The 17622-nt window shown below is 50.9% G+C and overlaps 18 pseudogenes; all 18 read left to right on the forward strand.

Moving 5' to 3' along the window:
- Window positions 1–237: 237 nt before the first annotated feature.
- Window positions 238–357, forward strand: LOC130352666 (5S ribosomal RNA; annotated as a pseudogene).
- Window positions 358–1235: 878 nt separating this feature from the next.
- On the forward strand, window positions 1236–1355 carry LOC130330395 (5S ribosomal RNA; annotated as a pseudogene).
- Window positions 1356–2414: 1059 nt separating this feature from the next.
- Window positions 2415–2534, forward strand: LOC130346505 (5S ribosomal RNA; annotated as a pseudogene).
- Window positions 2535–3404: 870 nt separating this feature from the next.
- LOC130346139 (5S ribosomal RNA) lies at window positions 3405–3524 on the forward strand (annotated as a pseudogene).
- An 878-nt stretch (window positions 3525–4402) lies between these two features.
- LOC130330417 (5S ribosomal RNA) lies at window positions 4403–4522 on the forward strand (annotated as a pseudogene).
- Window positions 4523–4798: 276 nt separating this feature from the next.
- LOC130352039 (5S ribosomal RNA) lies at window positions 4799–4918 on the forward strand (annotated as a pseudogene).
- Window positions 4919–7414: 2496 nt separating this feature from the next.
- On the forward strand, window positions 7415–7534 carry LOC130328910 (5S ribosomal RNA; annotated as a pseudogene).
- Window positions 7535–8992: 1458 nt separating this feature from the next.
- On the forward strand, window positions 8993–9112 carry LOC130352215 (5S ribosomal RNA; annotated as a pseudogene).
- Window positions 9113–10591: 1479 nt separating this feature from the next.
- On the forward strand, window positions 10592–10711 carry LOC130328616 (5S ribosomal RNA; annotated as a pseudogene).
- A 284-nt stretch (window positions 10712–10995) lies between these two features.
- LOC130323006 (5S ribosomal RNA) lies at window positions 10996–11115 on the forward strand (annotated as a pseudogene).
- An 82-nt stretch (window positions 11116–11197) lies between these two features.
- On the forward strand, window positions 11198–11317 carry LOC130344170 (5S ribosomal RNA; annotated as a pseudogene).
- A 1467-nt stretch (window positions 11318–12784) lies between these two features.
- Window positions 12785–12904, forward strand: LOC130321505 (5S ribosomal RNA; annotated as a pseudogene).
- Window positions 12905–13782: 878 nt separating this feature from the next.
- On the forward strand, window positions 13783–13902 carry LOC130333147 (5S ribosomal RNA; annotated as a pseudogene).
- A 676-nt stretch (window positions 13903–14578) lies between these two features.
- Window positions 14579–14698, forward strand: LOC130352288 (5S ribosomal RNA; annotated as a pseudogene).
- A 478-nt stretch (window positions 14699–15176) lies between these two features.
- LOC130326900 (5S ribosomal RNA) lies at window positions 15177–15296 on the forward strand (annotated as a pseudogene).
- Window positions 15297–16369: 1073 nt separating this feature from the next.
- On the forward strand, window positions 16370–16489 carry LOC130324166 (5S ribosomal RNA; annotated as a pseudogene).
- Window positions 16490–16571: 82 nt separating this feature from the next.
- On the forward strand, window positions 16572–16691 carry LOC130351835 (5S ribosomal RNA; annotated as a pseudogene).
- Window positions 16692–17165: 474 nt separating this feature from the next.
- Window positions 17166–17285, forward strand: LOC130347419 (5S ribosomal RNA; annotated as a pseudogene).
- The last annotated feature ends 337 nt before the right edge of the window (window positions 17286–17622 follow it).

Raw genomic sequence — 17622 nt, forward strand, 5'->3', positions numbered from 1 at the left:
GATGCTTAAATGCACAGTATAAAAAGCATGAAGCTGTCAATGGCCATCCTAAGCTGAACGCGCCTGCTCTCGTCAGATCGCAGACTGCTACCCAGCTTAGGGCGCGGTAAGTACTGGCATGGGAGACTGGCTGGGAATCCTTGCTGCCGTTGACATTTTGCTCTGTTGCCGCCTTCCGTTCCGATTCCGAAAAGGATTTATTGATGCTTAAATGCACAGTATAAAGGGCGAGAAGCTGTCAACGGCCATCCTAAGCTGAACGTGCCTGCTCTCGTCAGATCGCAGACTGCTACCCAGCTCAGGGCCCGGTAAGTACCAGCATGGGAGACTGGCTGGGAATCCCAGGTGTCGTTGACGTTTTGTTCTGTTGCCGCCTTCCGCTCCGATTCCGAAAAGAATTTATTGATGCTTAAATCCACAGTATACAAAGTGTGAAGCTGTCAACGGCCATCCTAAGCTGAACGCGCCTGCTCTCGTCAGATCGCACACTGCTACCCAGCTTAGGGCCCGGTAAGTACCAGCATGGGAGACTGGCTGGGAATCCCAGGTGTTGTTGACATTTTGCTCTGTAGCCGCCTTCCGCTTCGATTCCGAAAAGGATTTATTGATGCTTAAATCAACAGTATACAGGGTGTAAAGATGTCTACGGCCATCCTAAGCTGAACGCGCCTGCTCTCGTCAGATGGCAGACTGCTACCTAGCTTAGGGCCCGGTAAGTACCAGCATGGGAGACTGGCTGGGAATCCCAGGTGTTGTTGACATTTTGCTCTGTAGCCGCCTTCCGCTTCGATTCCGAAAAGGATTTATTGATGCTTAAATCCACAGTATACAGGGTGTGAAGCCGTCTACGGCTATCCTAAGCTGAATGTGCCTGTTCTTGTCAGATCGCAGACTGCTGCCCGACAAGTACGGGCATGGGAGACTGGCTGGCAATCCAAGGAACTATTGACATTTTGCTCTGTTGCCGCCTTCCTCTCCGATTCCGAAAAGGATTTATTGATGCTTAAATGCACAGTATAAAAAGCATGAAGCTGTCAATGGCCATCCTAAGCTGAACGCGCCTGCTCTCGTCAGATCGCAGACTGCTACCCAGCTTAGGGCGCGGTAAGTACTGGCATGGGAGACTGGCTGGGAATCCCTGCTGCCGTTGACATTTTGCTCTGTTGCCGCCTTCCGTTCCGATTCCGAAAAGGATTTATTGATGCTTAAATGCACAGTATAAAGGGCGAGAAGCTGTCAACGGCCATCCTAAGCTGAACGTGCCTGCTCTCGTCAGATCGCAGACTGCTACCCAGCTTAGGGCCCGGTAAGTACCAGCATGGGAGACTGGCTGGGAATCCCAGGTGTCGTTGACATTTTGTTCTGTTGCCGATTCCGAAAAGAATTTATTGATGCTTAAATCCACAGTATACAGGGTGTGAAGATGTCTACGGCCTTCCTAAGCTGAATGCGCCTGTTCTCGTCAGATCGCAGACTGCTACCCAGCTTCGGGCCTGGTAAGTACCAGCATGGGAGACTGGCTGGAATCCCGGCTGCCGTTGACATTTTGCTGTGTTTCTGCTCCGATTCCGAAAATTATTTATTGATGCTTAAATCCACAGTATACAAAGTGTGAAGCTGTCAACGGCCATCCTAAGCTGAACGCGCCTGCTCTCGTCAGATGGCAGACTGCTACCTAGCTTAGGGCCCGGTAAGTACCAGCATGGGAGACTGGCTGGAAATCCCAGGTGTTGTTGACATTTTGCTCTGTAGCCGCCTTCCGCTCCGATTCCGAAAAGGATTTATTGATGCTTAAATCCACAGTATACAGGGTGTGAAGCCGTCTACGGCTATCCTAAGCTGAATGTGCCTGTTCTTGTCAGATCGCAGACTGCTGCCCGGCAAGTACGGGCATGGGAGACTGGCTGGCAATCCAAGGTGCTATTGACATTTTGCTCTGTTACCGCCTTCCTCTCCGATTCCGAAAAGGATTTATTGATGCTTAAATGCACAGTATAAAAAGCATGAAGCTGTTAATGGCCATCCTAAGCTGAACGCGCCTGCACTTGTCAGATCGCAGACTGCTACCCAGCTTAAGGCCCGGTAAGTACTGGTATGGGAGACTGGCTGGGAATCCCGGGTGCTGTTGACATTTTGCTCTATTGCTGCCTTCCGCTCCGTTCCGAAAATAATTTATTGATGCTTAAATCCACAGTATACAAGGTGTGAAGCTGTCGACGGCCATCCTAAGCTTAACGCGCCTGCTCTCGTCAGATCGCAGACTGGTACAGATCTTAGGGCCCGGTAAGTACCGGCATGAGACACTGGCTGGGAATCCCGGCTGCCGTTGACATTTTGCTCTGTTGCCGCCTTCCGTTCCGATTCCGAAAAGGATTTATTGATGCTTAAATGCACAGTATAAAGGGCGAGAAGCTGTCAACGGCCATCCTAAGCTGAACGTGCCTGCTCTCGTCAGATCGCAGACTGCTACCCAGCTTAGGGCCCGGTAAGTACCAGCATGGGAGACTGGCTGGGAATCCCAGGTGTTGTTGACATTTTGTTCTGTTGCCGCCTTCCGCTCCGATTCCGAAAATAATTTATTGATGCTTAAATCCACAGTATACAGGGTGTGAAGATGTCTACGGCCTTCCTAAGCTGAATGCGCCTGTTCTCGTCAGATCGCAGACTGCTACCCAGCTTCGGGCCTGGTAAGTACCAGCATGGGAGACTGGCTGGAATCCCGGCTGCCGTTGACATTTTGCTGTGTTTCTGCTCCGATTCCGAAAATTATTTATTGATGCTTAAATCCACAGTATACAAAGTGTGAAGCTGTCAACGGCCATCCTAAGCTGAACGCGCCTGCTCTCGTCAGATCGCAGACTGCTACCCAGCTTAGGGCCCGGTAAGTACCAGCATGGGAGACTGGCTGGGAATCCCAGGTGTTGTTAACATTTTGCTCTGTAGCCGCCTTCCGCTTCGATTCCGAAAAGGATTTATTGATGCTTAAATCCACAGTATACAGGGTGTGAAGCCGTCTACGGCTATCCTAAGCTGAATGTGCCTGTTCTTGTCAGATCGCAGACTGCTGCCCGGCAAGTACGGGCATGGGAGACTGGCTGGCAATCCAAGGAACTATTGACATTTTGCTCTGTTGCCGCCTTCCTCTCCGATTCCGAAAAGGATTTATTGATGCTTAAATGCACAGTATAAAAAGCATGAAGCTGTCAATGGCCATCCTAAGCTGAACGCGCCTGCTCTCGTCAGATCGCAGACTGCTACCCAGCTTAGGGCGCGGTAAGTACTGGCATGGGAGACTGGCTGGGAATCCCTGCTGCCGTTGTCATTTTGCTCTGTTGCCGCCTTCCGTTCCGATTCCGAAAAGGATTTATTGATGCTTAAATGCACAGTATAAAGGGCGAGAAGCTGTCAACGGCCATCCTAAGCTGAACGTGCCTGCTCTCGTCAGATCGCAGACTGCTACTCAGCTCAGGGCCCGGTAAGTACCAGCATGGGAGACTGGCTGGGAATCCCAGGTGTCGTTGACATTTTGTTCTGTTGCCGCCTTCCGCTCCGATTCCGAAAATAATTTATTGATGCTTAAATCCACAGTATACAAAGTGTGAAGCTGTCAACGGCCATCCTAAGCTGAACGCGCCAGCTCTCGTCAGATCGCAGATTGCTACCCAGCTTAGGGCCCGGTAAGTACCAGCATGGGAGACTGGCTGGGAATCCCAGGTGTTGTTGACATTTCGCTCTGTAGCCGCCTTCCGCTTCGATTCCGAAAAGGATTTATTGATGCTTAAATCAACAGTATACAGGGTGTAAAGATGTCTACGGCCATCCTAAGCTGAACGCGCCTGCTCTCGTCAGATGGCAGACTGCTACCTAGCTTAGGGCCCGGTAAGTACCAGAATGGGAGACTGGCTGGGAATCCCAGGTGTTGTTGACATTTTGCTCTGTAGCCGCCTTCCGCTTCGATTCCGAAAAGGATTTATTGATGCTTAAATCCACAGTATACAGGGTGTGAAGCCGTCTACGGCTATCCTAAGCTGAATGTGCCTGTTCTTGTCAGATCGCAGACTGCTGCCCGGCAAGTACGGGCATGGGAGACTGGCTGGCAATCCAAGGAACTATTGACATTTTGCTCTGTTGCCGCCTTCCTCTCCGATTCCGAAAAGGATTTATTGATGCTTAAATGCACAGTATAAAAAGCATGAAGCTGTCAATGGCCATCCTAAGCTGAACGCGCCTGCTCTCGTCAGATCGCAGACTGCTACCCAGCTTAGGGCGCGGTAAGTACTGGCATGGGAGACTGTCTGGGAATCCCTGCTGCCGTTGACATTTTGCTCTGTTGCCGCCTTCCGTTCCGATTCCGAAAAGGATTTATTGATGCTTAAATGCACAGTATAAAGGGCAAGAAGCTGTCAACGGCCATCCTAAGCTGAACGTGCCTGCTCTCGTCAGATCGCAGACTGCTACCCAGCTTAGGGCCCGGTAAGTACCAGCATGGGAGACTGGCTGGGAATCCCAGGTGTCGTTGACATTTTGTTCTGTTGCCGCCTTCCGCTCCGATTCCGAAAAGAATTTATTGATGCTTAAATCCACAGTATACAGGGTGTGAAGATGTCTACGGCCTTCCTAAGCTGAATGCGCCTGTTCTCGTCAGATCGCAGACTGCTACCCAGCTTCGGGCCTGGTAAGTACCAGCATGGGAGACTGGCTGGAATCCCGGCTGCCGTTGACATTTTGCTGTGTTTCTGCTCCGATTCCGAAAATTATTTATTGATGCTTAAATCCACAGTATACAACGTGTGAAGCTGTCAACGGCCATCCTAAGCTGAACGCGCCTGCTCTCGTCAGATCGCAGACTGCTACCCAGCTTAGGGCCCGTTAAGTACCAGCATGGGAGACTGGCTGGGAATCCCAGGTGTTGTTGACATTTTGCTCTGTAGCCGCCTTCCGCTTCGATTCCGAAAAGGATTTATTGATGCTTAAATCAACAGTATACAGGGTGTAAAGATGTCTACGGCCATCCTAAGCTGAACGCGCCTGCTCTCGTCAGATGGCAGACTGCTACCTAGCTTAGGGCCCGGTAAGTACCAGCATGGGAGACTGGCTGGGAATCCCAGGTGTTGTTGACATTTTGCTCTGTAGCCGCCTTCCGCTTCGATTCCGAAAAGGATTTATTGATGCTTAAATCCACAGTATACAGGGTGTGAAGCCGTCTACGGCTATCCTAAGCTGAATGTGCCTGTTCTTGTCAGATCGCAGACTGCTGCCCGGCAAGTACGGGCATGGGAGACTGGCTGGCAATCCAAGGAACTATTGACATTTTGCTCTGTTGTCGCCTTCCTCTCCGATTCCGAAAAGGATTTATTGATGCTTAAATGCACAGTATAAAAAGCATGAAGCTGTCAATGGCCATCCTAAGCTGAACGCGCCTGCTCTCGTCAGATCGCAGACTGCTACCCAGCTTAGGGCGCGGTAAGTACTGGCATGGGAGACTGGCTGGGAATCCCGGGTGCAGTTGACATTATGCCCTGTTGCCGCCTTCCGTTCCGATTCCGAAAAGGATTTATTGATGCTTAAATGCACAGTATACAAAGTGTGAAGCTGTCAACGGCCATCCTAAGCTGAACGCGCCTGCTCTCGTCAGATCGCAGACTGCTACCCAGCTTAGGGCCTGGTAAGTACCAGCATTGGAAACTGGCTGGGAATCCCGGGTGCAGTTGACATTTTAATCTGTTGCCGCCTTCGGCTCCGATTCGGAAAAGGATTTATTGATGCTTAAATGCACAGTATAAAGGGCGTGAAGCTGTCAACGGCCATCCTAAGCTGAACGCGCCTGCTCTTGTCAGATCGCAGACTGCTACCCAGCTTAGGGCCCGGTAAGTACCAGCATGGGAGACTGGCTGGGAATCCCAGGTGTTGTTGACATTTTGCTCTTTAGCCGCCTTCCGCTCCGATTCCGAAAAGGATTTATTGATGCTTAACCAGCCTAGCGGTATTCCCGAGCGTGACTCGGGGTTAATTTTCGCTGCTAGAAGCGGTAACCCCGAGTCACGCTCGGGGTAGAATTGCAGAGTTGCTGTGCGGGCTGCACAGTATATCGCAAAAGCAATCAAATCGCGATTTTTGCTTTTTGCGATGTAGTGATGCAGCCCCCGGGAAAATATGTGATTATCTGCTCGGGTCGGCTCCCGTTGCGGGGGCCGGCCAGAGCAGGTAAAGACATATACTAAAAGTCAGTGTTTCTCAACCAGGGGGCCTCCAGATGTTGCAAAACTACAACTCTCAGCATGCCCGGACAGCCAAAGGCTGTCCGGGCATGCTGGGAGCAGTAGTTTCACAACAGCTGGAGGCCCCCTGGTAGAAAACCCTGAACTAAGTGTAAAAGTAAGAAGGAAGAAAATAAAAAAAACTTTTGCTCACCTAGTCCCGGTCCCTGAAGATGTCGTTCCCCTCCGTGCGCTCTGGTCACTGCTCTATTCATCTTACAGGACCTTTCACTTTTCAGCCAATCACAGGCCGCAGTGGTGTAAAGCCTGTGATTGGCTGAAGGGGAAAGGGCTTGTTCTGCAGCAAATACACTAGGTTTGAAATCTGCCCGGCAAACCTAGTGTATCCTGCTGCAGGACAAGAAGGTGACAAGGTGACAGAGGGGGGAATGTGACAAGGGGGGGAATGTAACAAGGGGGGGGGGATGTGACAAGGGGGGGGGGATGTGACAAGGGGGGGGGGAATGTGACATAGGGGGGAATGTAACAAGGGGGGGGAATGTGACAAGGGGGGGGGGAATGTGACATAGGGGGGAATGTGACATAGGGGAGAATGTGACAAGGGGGGGGATGTGACAGGGGGGAGGAATGTGACAAAGGGGGGGATGTGACAGGGGGGGAGTGGAATGTAACATGGAGGGGGGAGAAGGTAACAAGGGGGGGGAGAATGTAACAAGCGGGGAATGTGACAGGGGGGATGAATGTGACGGGGGGAGAGTGTAACAAGGGGGGAGAATGTGACAGGGGGGATGAATGTGACAGGGGGGGGGGGAGAATGCAACAAGGGGGGGGAATGTGACAGGGGGGGAATGTGATATGGGGGGGGGGGATGTGACAAGGGAGGGGGAATGTGACGGGGGGAGATGTGGAATTTCAATGCAAAAAATTGTACCGCTTTTGGTACAAATTTCCAGACGGAATCGTACCGCTAGGGAGGTTAAATCCACAATATACAGGGTGTGAAACCGTCTACGGCTATCCTAAGCTGAATGCGCCTGTTCTTGTCAGATCGCAGACTGCTGCCCGGCAAGTACGGGCATGGGAGACTGGCTGGCAATCCAAGGTGCTGTTGACATTTTGATCTGTTGCAGCCTTCCTCTCCGATTAAAAAAAATATTTATTGATGCTTAAATCCACAGTATACAAGGCGTGAAGATGTCAACGGCCATCCTAAGCTGAACGCGCCTGCTCTCGTCAGATCGTAGACTGCTACCCAGCTTAGGGCCCGGTAAGTACTGGCATGGGAGACTGGCTGGGAATCCCGGGTGCCGTTGACATTTTGCTCTATTGCTGCCTTCCGCTCCGATTCCGAAAATAATTTATTGATGCTTAAATCCACAGTATACAAGGTGTGAAGCTGTCGACGGCCACCCTAAGCTTAACGCGCCTGCTCTCGTCAGATCGCAGACTGGTACAGATCTTAGGGCCCGGTAAGTACCGGCATGGGACACTGGCTGGGAATCCCGGCTGCCGTTGACATTTTGCTCTGTTGCCGCCTTACGTTCCGATTCCGAAAAGGATTTATTGATGCCTAAATGCACAGTATAAAGGGCGAGAAGCTGTCAACAGCCATCCTAAGCTGAACGCGCCTGCTCTCATCAGATCGCAGACTGCTACCCAGCTTAGGGCCCGGTAAGTACCAGCATGGGAGACTGGCTAGAATCCCAGGTGTCGTTGACATTTTGCTCGGTTGCCGCCTTCCGCTCCGATTCCGAAAAGGATTTATTGATGCTTAAATCCACAGTATACAGGGTGTGAAGATGTCTACGGCCATCCTAAGCTGTATGCGCCTGTTCTCGTCAGACCGCTACCCAGCTTCGGGTCTGGTAAGTACCAGCATGGGAGACTGGCTGGGAATCCCGGGTGCAGTTGACATTTTGCTCTGTTTCTGCTCCGATTCCGAAAATCATTTATTGATGCTTAAATCCACAGTATACAAAGTGTGATGCTGTCAACAGCCATCCTAAGCTGAACGTGCCTGCTCTCGTCAGATCGCAGACTGCTACCCAGCTTAGGGCCTGGTAAGTACCAGCATGGGAGACTGGCTGGGAATCCCGGGTGCAGTTGACATTTTAATCTGTTGCCGCCTTCCGCTCCGATTCGGAAAATAATTTATTGATGCTTAAATCCACAATATACAGGGTGTGAAGCTGTCAACGGCCATCCTAAGCCTGAACGTGCCTGCTCTCCTCAGATCGCAGACTGCTGCCCGGCAGTTACCGGCATTGGAAACTGGCTGGCAATCCAAGGTGCCATTGACATTTTGCTCTGTTGCCGCCTTCCTCTCCGATTAATAAAAATATTTATTGATGCTTAAATCCACAATATACAAGGCGTGAAGATGTCAACGGCCATCCTAAGCTGAACGCGCCTGCTCTCGTCAGATCGCAGACTGCTACCCAGCTTAGGGCCCAGTAACTACCGGCATGGGAGACTGGCTGGGAATCCCGGGTGCAGTTGACATTTTGCTCTGTTGCCGCCTTCCGTTCCGATTCCGAAAAGGATTTATTGATGCTTAAATCCACAGTATACAGGGTGTGAAGCCGTCTACGGCTATCCTAAGCTGAATGTGCCTGTTCTTGTCAGATCGCAGACTGCTGCCCGGCAAGTACGGGCATGGGAGACTGGCTGGCAATCCAAGGTGCTATTGACATTTTGCTCTGTTGCCGCCTTCCTCTCCGATTCCGAAAAGGATTTATTGATGCTTAAATGCACAGTGTAAAAATCATGAAGCTGTCAATGGCCATCCTAAGCTGAACGCGCCTGCTCTCGTCAGATCGCAGACTGCTACCCAGCTTAGGGCCCAGTAAGTACTGGCATGGGAGACTTGCTGGGAATCCCGGGTGCCGTTGACATTTTGCTCTATTGCTGCCTTCCGCTCCGATTCCGAAAATAATTTATTGATGCTTAAATCCACAGTATACAAGGTGTGAAGCTGTCGACGGCCATCCTAAGCTTAACGCGCCTGCTCTCGTCAGATCGCAGACTGGTACAGATCTTAGGGCCTGGTAAGTACCGGCATGGGACACTGGCTGGGAATCCCGGCTGCCGTTGACATTTTGCTCTGTTGCCGCCTTCCGTTCCGATTCCGAAAAGGATTTATTGATGCTTAAATGCACAGTATACAAAGTGTGAAGCTGTCAATGGCCATCCTAAGTTGAACGCGCCTGCTCTCGTCAGATCGCAGACTGCTACCCAGCTTAGGGCCTGATAAGTACCAGCATGGGAGACTGGCTGGGAATCCCGGGTGCAGTTGACATTTTAATCTGTTGCCGCCTTCCGCTCCGATTCGGAAAAGGATTTATTGATGCTTAAATCCACAATACACAGGGTGTGAAGCTGTCAACGGCCATCCTAAGCCTGAACGTGCCTGCACTCCTCAGATCGCAGACTGCTGCCCGGCAGATACCGGCATGGGAGACTGGCTGGCAATCCAAGGTGCCATTGACATTTTGCTCTGTTGCCGCCTTCTTCTCCGATTAATAAAAATATCTATTGATGCTTAAATCCACAATATACAAGGCGTAAAGATGTCAACAGCCATCCTAAGCTGAACGCGCCTGCTCTCGTCAGATCACAGACTGCTACCCAGCTTAGGGCCCAGTAAGTACCGACATGGGAGACTGGCTGGGAATCCCGGGTGCAGTTGACATTTTGCTCTGTTGCCGCCTTCCGCTCCGATTCGGAAAAGGATTTATTGATGCTTAAATGCACAGTATAAAGGGCGTGAAGCTGTCAACGGCCATCCTAAGCTGAACGCGCCTGCTCTCGTCAGATCACAGACTGCTACCCAGCTTAGGGCCCGGTAAGTACCAGCATGGGAGACTGGCTGGGAATCTCAGATGTTGTTGACATTTTGCTCTGTAGCTCTGTAGACATTTTGCTCAGATTCCGAAAAGGATTTATTGATGCTTAAATCTACAGTATACAGGGTGTGAAGCCGTCTACGGCTATCCTAAGCTGAGTGCGCCTGTTCTTGTCAGATCGCAGACTGCTGCCCGGCAAGTACGGGCATGGGAGACTGGCTGGCAATCCAAGGTGCTATTGACATTTTGCTCTGTTGCCGCCTTCCTCTCCGATTAAAAAAAATATTTATTGATGCTTAAATCCACAGTATACAAGGCGTGAAGATGTCAACGGCCATCCTAAGCTGAACGCGCCTTCTCTCGTCAGATCGCAGACTTCTACGCAGCTTAGGGCCCAGTAAGTACCGGCATGGGAGACTGGCTGGGAATCCCGGGTGCAGTTGACATTTTGCTCTGTTGCCGCCTTCCGTTCCGAATCCGAAAAGGATTTATTGATGTTTAAATGCACAGTATAAAAAGCATGAAGCTGTCAATGGCCATCCTAAGCTGAACGCGCCTGCTCTCGTCAGATCGCAGACTGCTACCCAGCTTAGGGCCTGGTAAGTACTGGCATGGGAGACTGGCTGGGAATCCCGGGTGCCGTTGCCATTTTGCTCTATTGCTGCCTTCCGCTCCGATTCCGAAAAGAATTTATTGATGCTTAAATCCACAGTATACAAGGTGTGAAGCTATCGACGGCCATCCTAAGCTGAACGCGCCTGCTCTCGTCAGATCGCAGACTGGTACAGATCTTAGGGCCCGGTAAGTACCGGCATGGGACACTGGCTGGGAATCCCGGCTGCCGTTGACATTTTGCTCTGTTGCCGCCTTCCGTTCCGATTCCGAAAAGGATTTATTGATTCTTAAATGCACAGTATAAAGGGCGAGCAGCTGTCAACGGCCATCCTAAGCTGAACGCGCCTGCTCTCGTCAGATCGCAGACTGCTACCCAGCTTAGGGCCCGGTAAGTACTGGCATGGGAGACTGGCTGGGAATCCCGGGTGCCGTTGCCATTTTGCTCTGTTGCCGCCTTCCGCTCAGAATCGGAAAAGGATTTATTGATGCTTAAATGCACAGTATAAAGGGCGAGAAGCTGTCAACGGCCATCCTAAGCTGAACGCGCCTGCTCTCGTCAGATCGCAGACTGCTACCTAGCTTAGGGCCCGGTAAGTACCAGCATGGGAGACTGGCTGGGAATCCCAGGTGTCGTTGACATTTTGCTCTGTTGCCGCCTTCCGTTCCGATTCCGAAAAGTATTTATTGATGCTTAAATCCAAAGTATACAGGGTGTGAAGATGTCTACGGCCATCCTAAGCTGAATGTGCCTGTTCTCGTCAGATCGCAGACTGCTACCCAGCTTCGGGCCTGGTAAGTACGAGCATGGGAGACTGGCTGGGAATCCCAGGTGCAGTTGACATTTTGCTCTGTTTCTGCTCCGATTCCGAAAATTATTTATTGATGCTTAAATCCACAGTATACAAAGTGTGAAGTTGTCAACGGCCAGCCTAAGCTGAACGCGCCTGCTCTCGTCAGATCGCAGACTGCTACCAAGCATAGGGCCTGGTAAGTACCAGCATGGGAGACTGGCTGGGAATCCCGGATGCAGTTGACATTTTAATCTGTTGCCGCCTTCCTCTCCGATTCGGAAAAGGATTTATTGATGCTTAAATCCACAATATACAGGGTGTGAAGCTGTCAACGGCCATCCTAAGCCTGAACGTGCCTGCTCTCCTCAGATTGCAGGCTGCTGCCCGGCAGTTACAGGCATGGGAGACTGGCTGGCAATCCAAGGTGCCATTGACATTTTGCTCTGTTGCCGCCATCCTCTCCGATTAATAAAAATATTTATTGATGCTTAAATCCACAATATACAAGGCGTGAAGCTATCACCGGCCATCCTAAGCTGAACGCGCCTGCTCTCGTCAGATCGCAGACTGCTACCCAGCTTAGGGCCCAGTAAGTACCAGCATGGGAGACTGGCTGGGAATCCCGGGTGCAGTTGACATTTTGCTCTGTTGCCACCTTCCGTTCCGATTCTGAAAAGGATTTATTGATGCTTAAATGCACAGTATAAAGGGCGTGAAGCTGTCAACGGCCATCCTAAGCTGAACGCGCCTGCTCTCGTCAGATCGCAGACTGCTACCAAGCTTAGGGCCCGGTAAGTACCAGCATGGGAGACTGGCTGGGAATCCCAGGTGTTGTTGACATTTTGCTCTTTAGCCGCCTTCCGCTCCGATTCCGAAAAGGATTTATTGATGCTTAAATCCACAATATACAGGGTGTGAAGCTGTCAACGGCCATCCTAAGCCTGAACGTGCCTGCTCTCCTCAGATCGCAGACTGCTGCCCGGCAGTTACCGGCATGGGAGACTGGCTGGCAATCCAAGGTGCCATTGACATTTTGCTCTGTTGCCGCCATCCTCTCCGATTAATAAAAATATTTATTGATGCTTAAATCCACAATATACAAGGCGTGAAGATGTCAACGGCCATCCTAAGCTGAACGCGCCTGCTCTTGTCAGATCGCAGACTGCTACCCAGCTTAGGGCCCAGTAAGTACCGGCATGGGAGACTGGCTGGGATTCCCGGGTGCAGTTGACATTTTGCTCTGTTGCCACCTTTCGTTCTGATTCCGAAAAGAATTTATTGATGCTTAAATGCACAGTATAAAGGGCGTGAAGCTGTCAACGGCCATCCTAAGCTGAACGCGCCTGCTCTCGTCAGATCGCAGACTGCTACCCAGCTTAGGGCCCGGTAAGTACTGGCATGGGAGACTGGCTGGGAATCCCGGGTGCCGTTGACATTTTGCTCTATTGCTGCCTTCCGCTCCGATTCCGAAAAGGATTTATTGATGCTTAAATGCACAGTATACAAAGTGTGAAGCTGTCAACGGCCATCCTAAGCTGAAGGCGCCTGCTCTCGTCAGATCGCAGACTGCTACCCAGCTTGGGCCTGGTAAGTACCAGCATGGGAGACTGGCTGGGAATCCCGGGTGCAGTTGACATTTTAATCTGTTGCCGCCTTCCGCTCCGATTCGGAAAAGGATTTATTGATGCTTAAATCCACAATATATAGGGTGTGAAGCTGTCAACGGCCATCCTAAGCCTGAATGTGCCTGCTCTCCTCAGATCGCAGACTGCTGCGCGGCAGATACCGGCATGGGAGACTGGCTGGCAATCCAAGGTGCCATTGAAATTTTGCTCTGTTGCCGCCTTCTTCTCCGATTAATAAAAATATTTATTGATGCTTAAATCCACAATATACAAGGCATAAAGAAGTCAACGGCCATCCTAAGCTGAACGCGCCTGCTCTCGTCAGATCACAGACTGCTACCCAGCTTAGGGCCCAGTAAGTACCGGCATGGGAGACTGGCTAGGAATCCAGGGTGCAGTTGACATTTTGCTCTGTTGCCTCCTTCCGCTCCGATTCGGAAAAGGATTTATTGATGCTTAAATGCACAGTATAAAGGGCATGAAGCTGTCATCGGCCACCCTAAGCTGAACGCGCCTGCTCTCGTCAGATCGCAGAATGCTACCCAGCTTAGGGTCCGGTAAGTACCAGCATGGGAGACTGGCTGGGAATCCCAGGTGTTGTTGACATTTTGCTCTGTTGCCGCCTTCCTCTCCGATTAAAAAAAATATTTATTGATGCTTAAATCCACAGTATACAAGGCGTGAAGATGTCAACGGCCATCCTAAGCTGAACGCGCCTGCTCTCGTCAGATCGCAGACTGCTACGCAGCTTAGGGCCCAGTAAGTACCGGCATGGGAGACTGGCTGGGAATCCCGGGTGCCGTTGCCATTTTGCTCTATTGCTGCCTTCCGCTCCGATTCCGAAAAGAATTTATTGATGCTTAAATCCACAGTATACAAGGTGTGAAGCTGTCGACGGCCATCCTAAGCTGAACGCGCCTGCTCTCGTCAGATCGCAGACTGGTACAGATCTTAGGGCCCGGTAAGTACCGGCATGGGACACTGGCTGGGAATCCCGGCTGCCGTTAACATTTTGCTCTGTTGCCGCCTTCCGTTCCGATTCCGAAAAGGATTTATTGATTCTTAAATGCACAGTATAAAGGCCGAGAAGCTGTCAACGGCCATCCTAAGCTGAACGCGCCTGCTGTCGTCAGATCGCAGACTGCTACCCAGCTTAGGGCCCGGTAAGTACCAGCATGGGAGACTGGCTGGGAATCCCAGGTGTTGTTGACATTTTGCTCTTTAGCCGCCTTCCGCTCCGATTCCGAAAAGGATTTATTGATGCTTAAATCCACAGTATACAGGGTGTGAAGCCGTCTACGGCTATCCTAAGCTGAATGTGCCTGTTCTTGTCAGATCGCAGACTGCTGCCCGGCAAGAACGGGCATGGGAGACTGGCTGGCAATCCAAGGTGCTATTGACATTTTGCTCTGTAGCCGCCTTCCGCTTCGATTCCGAAAAGGATTTATTGATGCTTAAATGCACAGTATAAAAAGCATGAAGCTGTCAATGGCCATTCTAAGCTGAACGTGCCTGCTCTCGTCAGATCGCAGACTGCTACCCAGCTTAGGGCCCGGTAAGTACTGGCAAGGGAGACTGGCTGGGAATCCCAGGTGCCGTTGACATTTTGCTCTATTGCTGCCTTCCGCTCCGAATCCGAAAATAATTTATTAATGCTTAAATCCACAGTATACAAGGTGTGAAGCTGTCGACGGCCATCCTAAGCTTAACGCGCCTGCTCTCGTCAGATCGCAGACTGGTACAGATCTTAGGGCCCGGTAAGTACCGGCATGGGACACTGGCTGGGAATCCCGGCTGCCGTTGACATTTTGCTCTGTTGCCGCCTTACGCTCCGATTCCGAAAAGGATTTATTGATGCTTAAATCCACAGTATACAGGTGTGAAGATGTCTACGGCCATCCTAAGCTGAATGCGCCTGTTCTCGTCAGATCGCAGACTGCTACCCAGCTTCGGGCCTGGTAAGTACCAGCATGGGAGACTGGCTGGGAATCCCGGGTGCAGTTGACATTTTGCTCTGTTTCTGCTCCGATTCCGAAAATTATTTATTGATGCTTAAATCCACAGTATACAAAGTGTGAAGCTGTCAACGGCCATCCTAAGCTGAACGCGCCTGCTCTCGTCAGATCGCAGACTGCTACCCAGCTTAGGGCCCGTTAAGTACTGGCATGGGAGACTGGCTGGGAATCCCGGGTGCTGTTGACATTTTGCTCTATTGCTGCCTTCCGCTCCGATTCCGAAAATAATTTATTGATGCTTAAATCCACAGTATACAAGGTGTGAAGCTGTCGACGGCCATCCTAAGTTTAACGCGCCTGCTTTCGTCAGATCGCAGACTGGTACAGATCTTAGGGCCCGGTAAGTACCGGCATGGGACACTGGCTGGGAATCCCGGTTGCCGTTGACATTTTGCTCTGTTGCCGCCTTCCGTTCCGATTCCGAAAAGAATTTATTGATGCTTAAATGCACAGTATACAAAGTGTGAAGCTGTCAACGGCCATCCTATGCTGAACGCGCCTGCTCTCGTCAGATCGCAGACTGCTACCCAGCTTAGGGCCTGGCAAATACCAGCATGGGAGACTGGCTGGGAATCCCGGGTGCAGTTGACATTTTAATCTGTTGCCGCCTTCCGCTCCGATTCGGAAAAGGATTTATTGATGCTTAAATCCACAGTATACAGGGTGTGAAGATGTCTACGGCCATCCTAAGCTGAATGTGTCTGTTCTCGTCAGATCACAGACTGCTACCCAGTCTTCGGGCCTGGTAAGTACCAGCATGGGAGACTGGCTGGGAATCCCGGGTGCAGTTGACATTTTGCTCTGTTTCTGCTCCGATTCCGAAAATTATTTATTGATGCTTAAATCCACAGTATACAAAGTGTGAAGCTGTCAACGGCCATCCTAAGCTGAACGCACCTGCTCTCGTCAGATCGCAGACTGCTACCCAGCTTAGGGCCTGGTAAGTACCAGCATGGTAGACTGGCTGGAATCCCAGGTGTAGTTGACATTTTAATCTGTTGCCGCCTTCCGCTCCGATTCGGAAAAGGATTTATTGATGCTTAAATCCACAATATACAGGGTGTGAAGCTGTCAACGGCCATCCTAAGCTGAACGTGTCTGCTCTCCTCAGATCGCAGACTGCTGCCCGGCAGATACCGGCGTGGGAGACTGGCTGGCAATCCAAGGTGCCATTGACATTTTGCTCTGTTGCCGCCTTCCTCTCCAATTAATAAAAATATTTATTGATGCTTAAATCCACATTATACAATGCGTGAAGATGTCAACGGCCATTCTAAGCTGAACGCGCCTGCTCTCGTCAGATCGCAGACTGCTACCCAGCTTAGGGCCTGGTAAGTACCAGCATGGGAGACTGGCTGGGAATCCCAGGTGCAGTTGACATTTTAATCTGTTGCCGCCTTCCGCTCCGATTCGGAAAAGGATTTATTGATGCTTAAATGCACAGTATAAAGTGTGTAAAGCTGTCAACGGCCATCCTAAGCTGAACGCGCCTGCTCTCGTCAGATCGCAGACTGCTACCCAGCTTAGGGCCTGGTAAGTACCAGCATGGGAGACTGGCTGGGAATCCCGGGTGCAGTTGACATTTTGCTCTGTTGCCGCCTTCCGTTCCGATTCCGAAAAGGATTTATTGATGCTTAAATGCACAGTATAAAAAGCATGAAGCTGTCAATGGCCATCCTAAGCTTAACGCGCCTGCTCTCGTCAGATCGCAGACTGGTACAGATCTTAGTGCCCGGTAAGTACCGGCATGGGACACTGGCTGGGAATCCCGGCTGCCGTTGACATTTTGCTCTGTTGCCGCCTTCCGTTCCGATTCCGAAAAGGATTTATTGATGCTTAAATCCACAGTATACATTGTGTGAAGCCGTCTACGGCTATCCTAAGCTGAATGTGCCTGTTCTTGTCAGATCGCAGACTGCTGTCCGGCAAGTACGGGCATGGGAGACTGGCTGGCAATCCAAGGTGCTATTGACATTTTGCTCTGTTGCCGCCTTCCTCTCCGATTCCGAAAAGGATTTATTGATGCTTAAATGCACAGTATAAAAAGCATGAAGCTGTCAATGGCCATCCTAAGCTGAACGCGCCTGCTCTCGTCAGATCGCAGACTGCTACCCAGCTTAGGGCCCGGTAAGTACTGGCATGGGAGACTGGCTGGGAATCCCAGGTGCCGTTGACATTTTGCTCTGTTGCCGCCTTCCGTTCCGATTCCGAAAAGGATTTATTGATGCTTAAATGCACAGTATAAAGGACGAGAAGATGTCAACGGCCAACCTAAGCTGAACGCGCCTGCTCTTGTCAGATCGCAGACTGCTACCCAGCTTAGGGCCCGGTAAGTACCAGCATGGGAGACTGACTGGGAATCCCAGGTGTCGTTGACATTTTGCTCTGTTGCCACCTTCCGCTCCGATTCCGTAAAGGATTTTTTGATGCTTAAATCCACAGTATACAGGGTGTGAAGATGTCTACGGCCATCCTAAGCTGAATGTGTCTGTTCTCGTCAGATCGCAGACTGC

This window comes from Hyla sarda, chromosome 1, assembly GCF_029499605.1.
Source record: "Hyla sarda isolate aHylSar1 chromosome 1, aHylSar1.hap1, whole genome shotgun sequence".
Lineage (NCBI taxonomy): Eukaryota > Metazoa > Chordata > Amphibia > Anura > Hylidae > Hyla > Hyla sarda.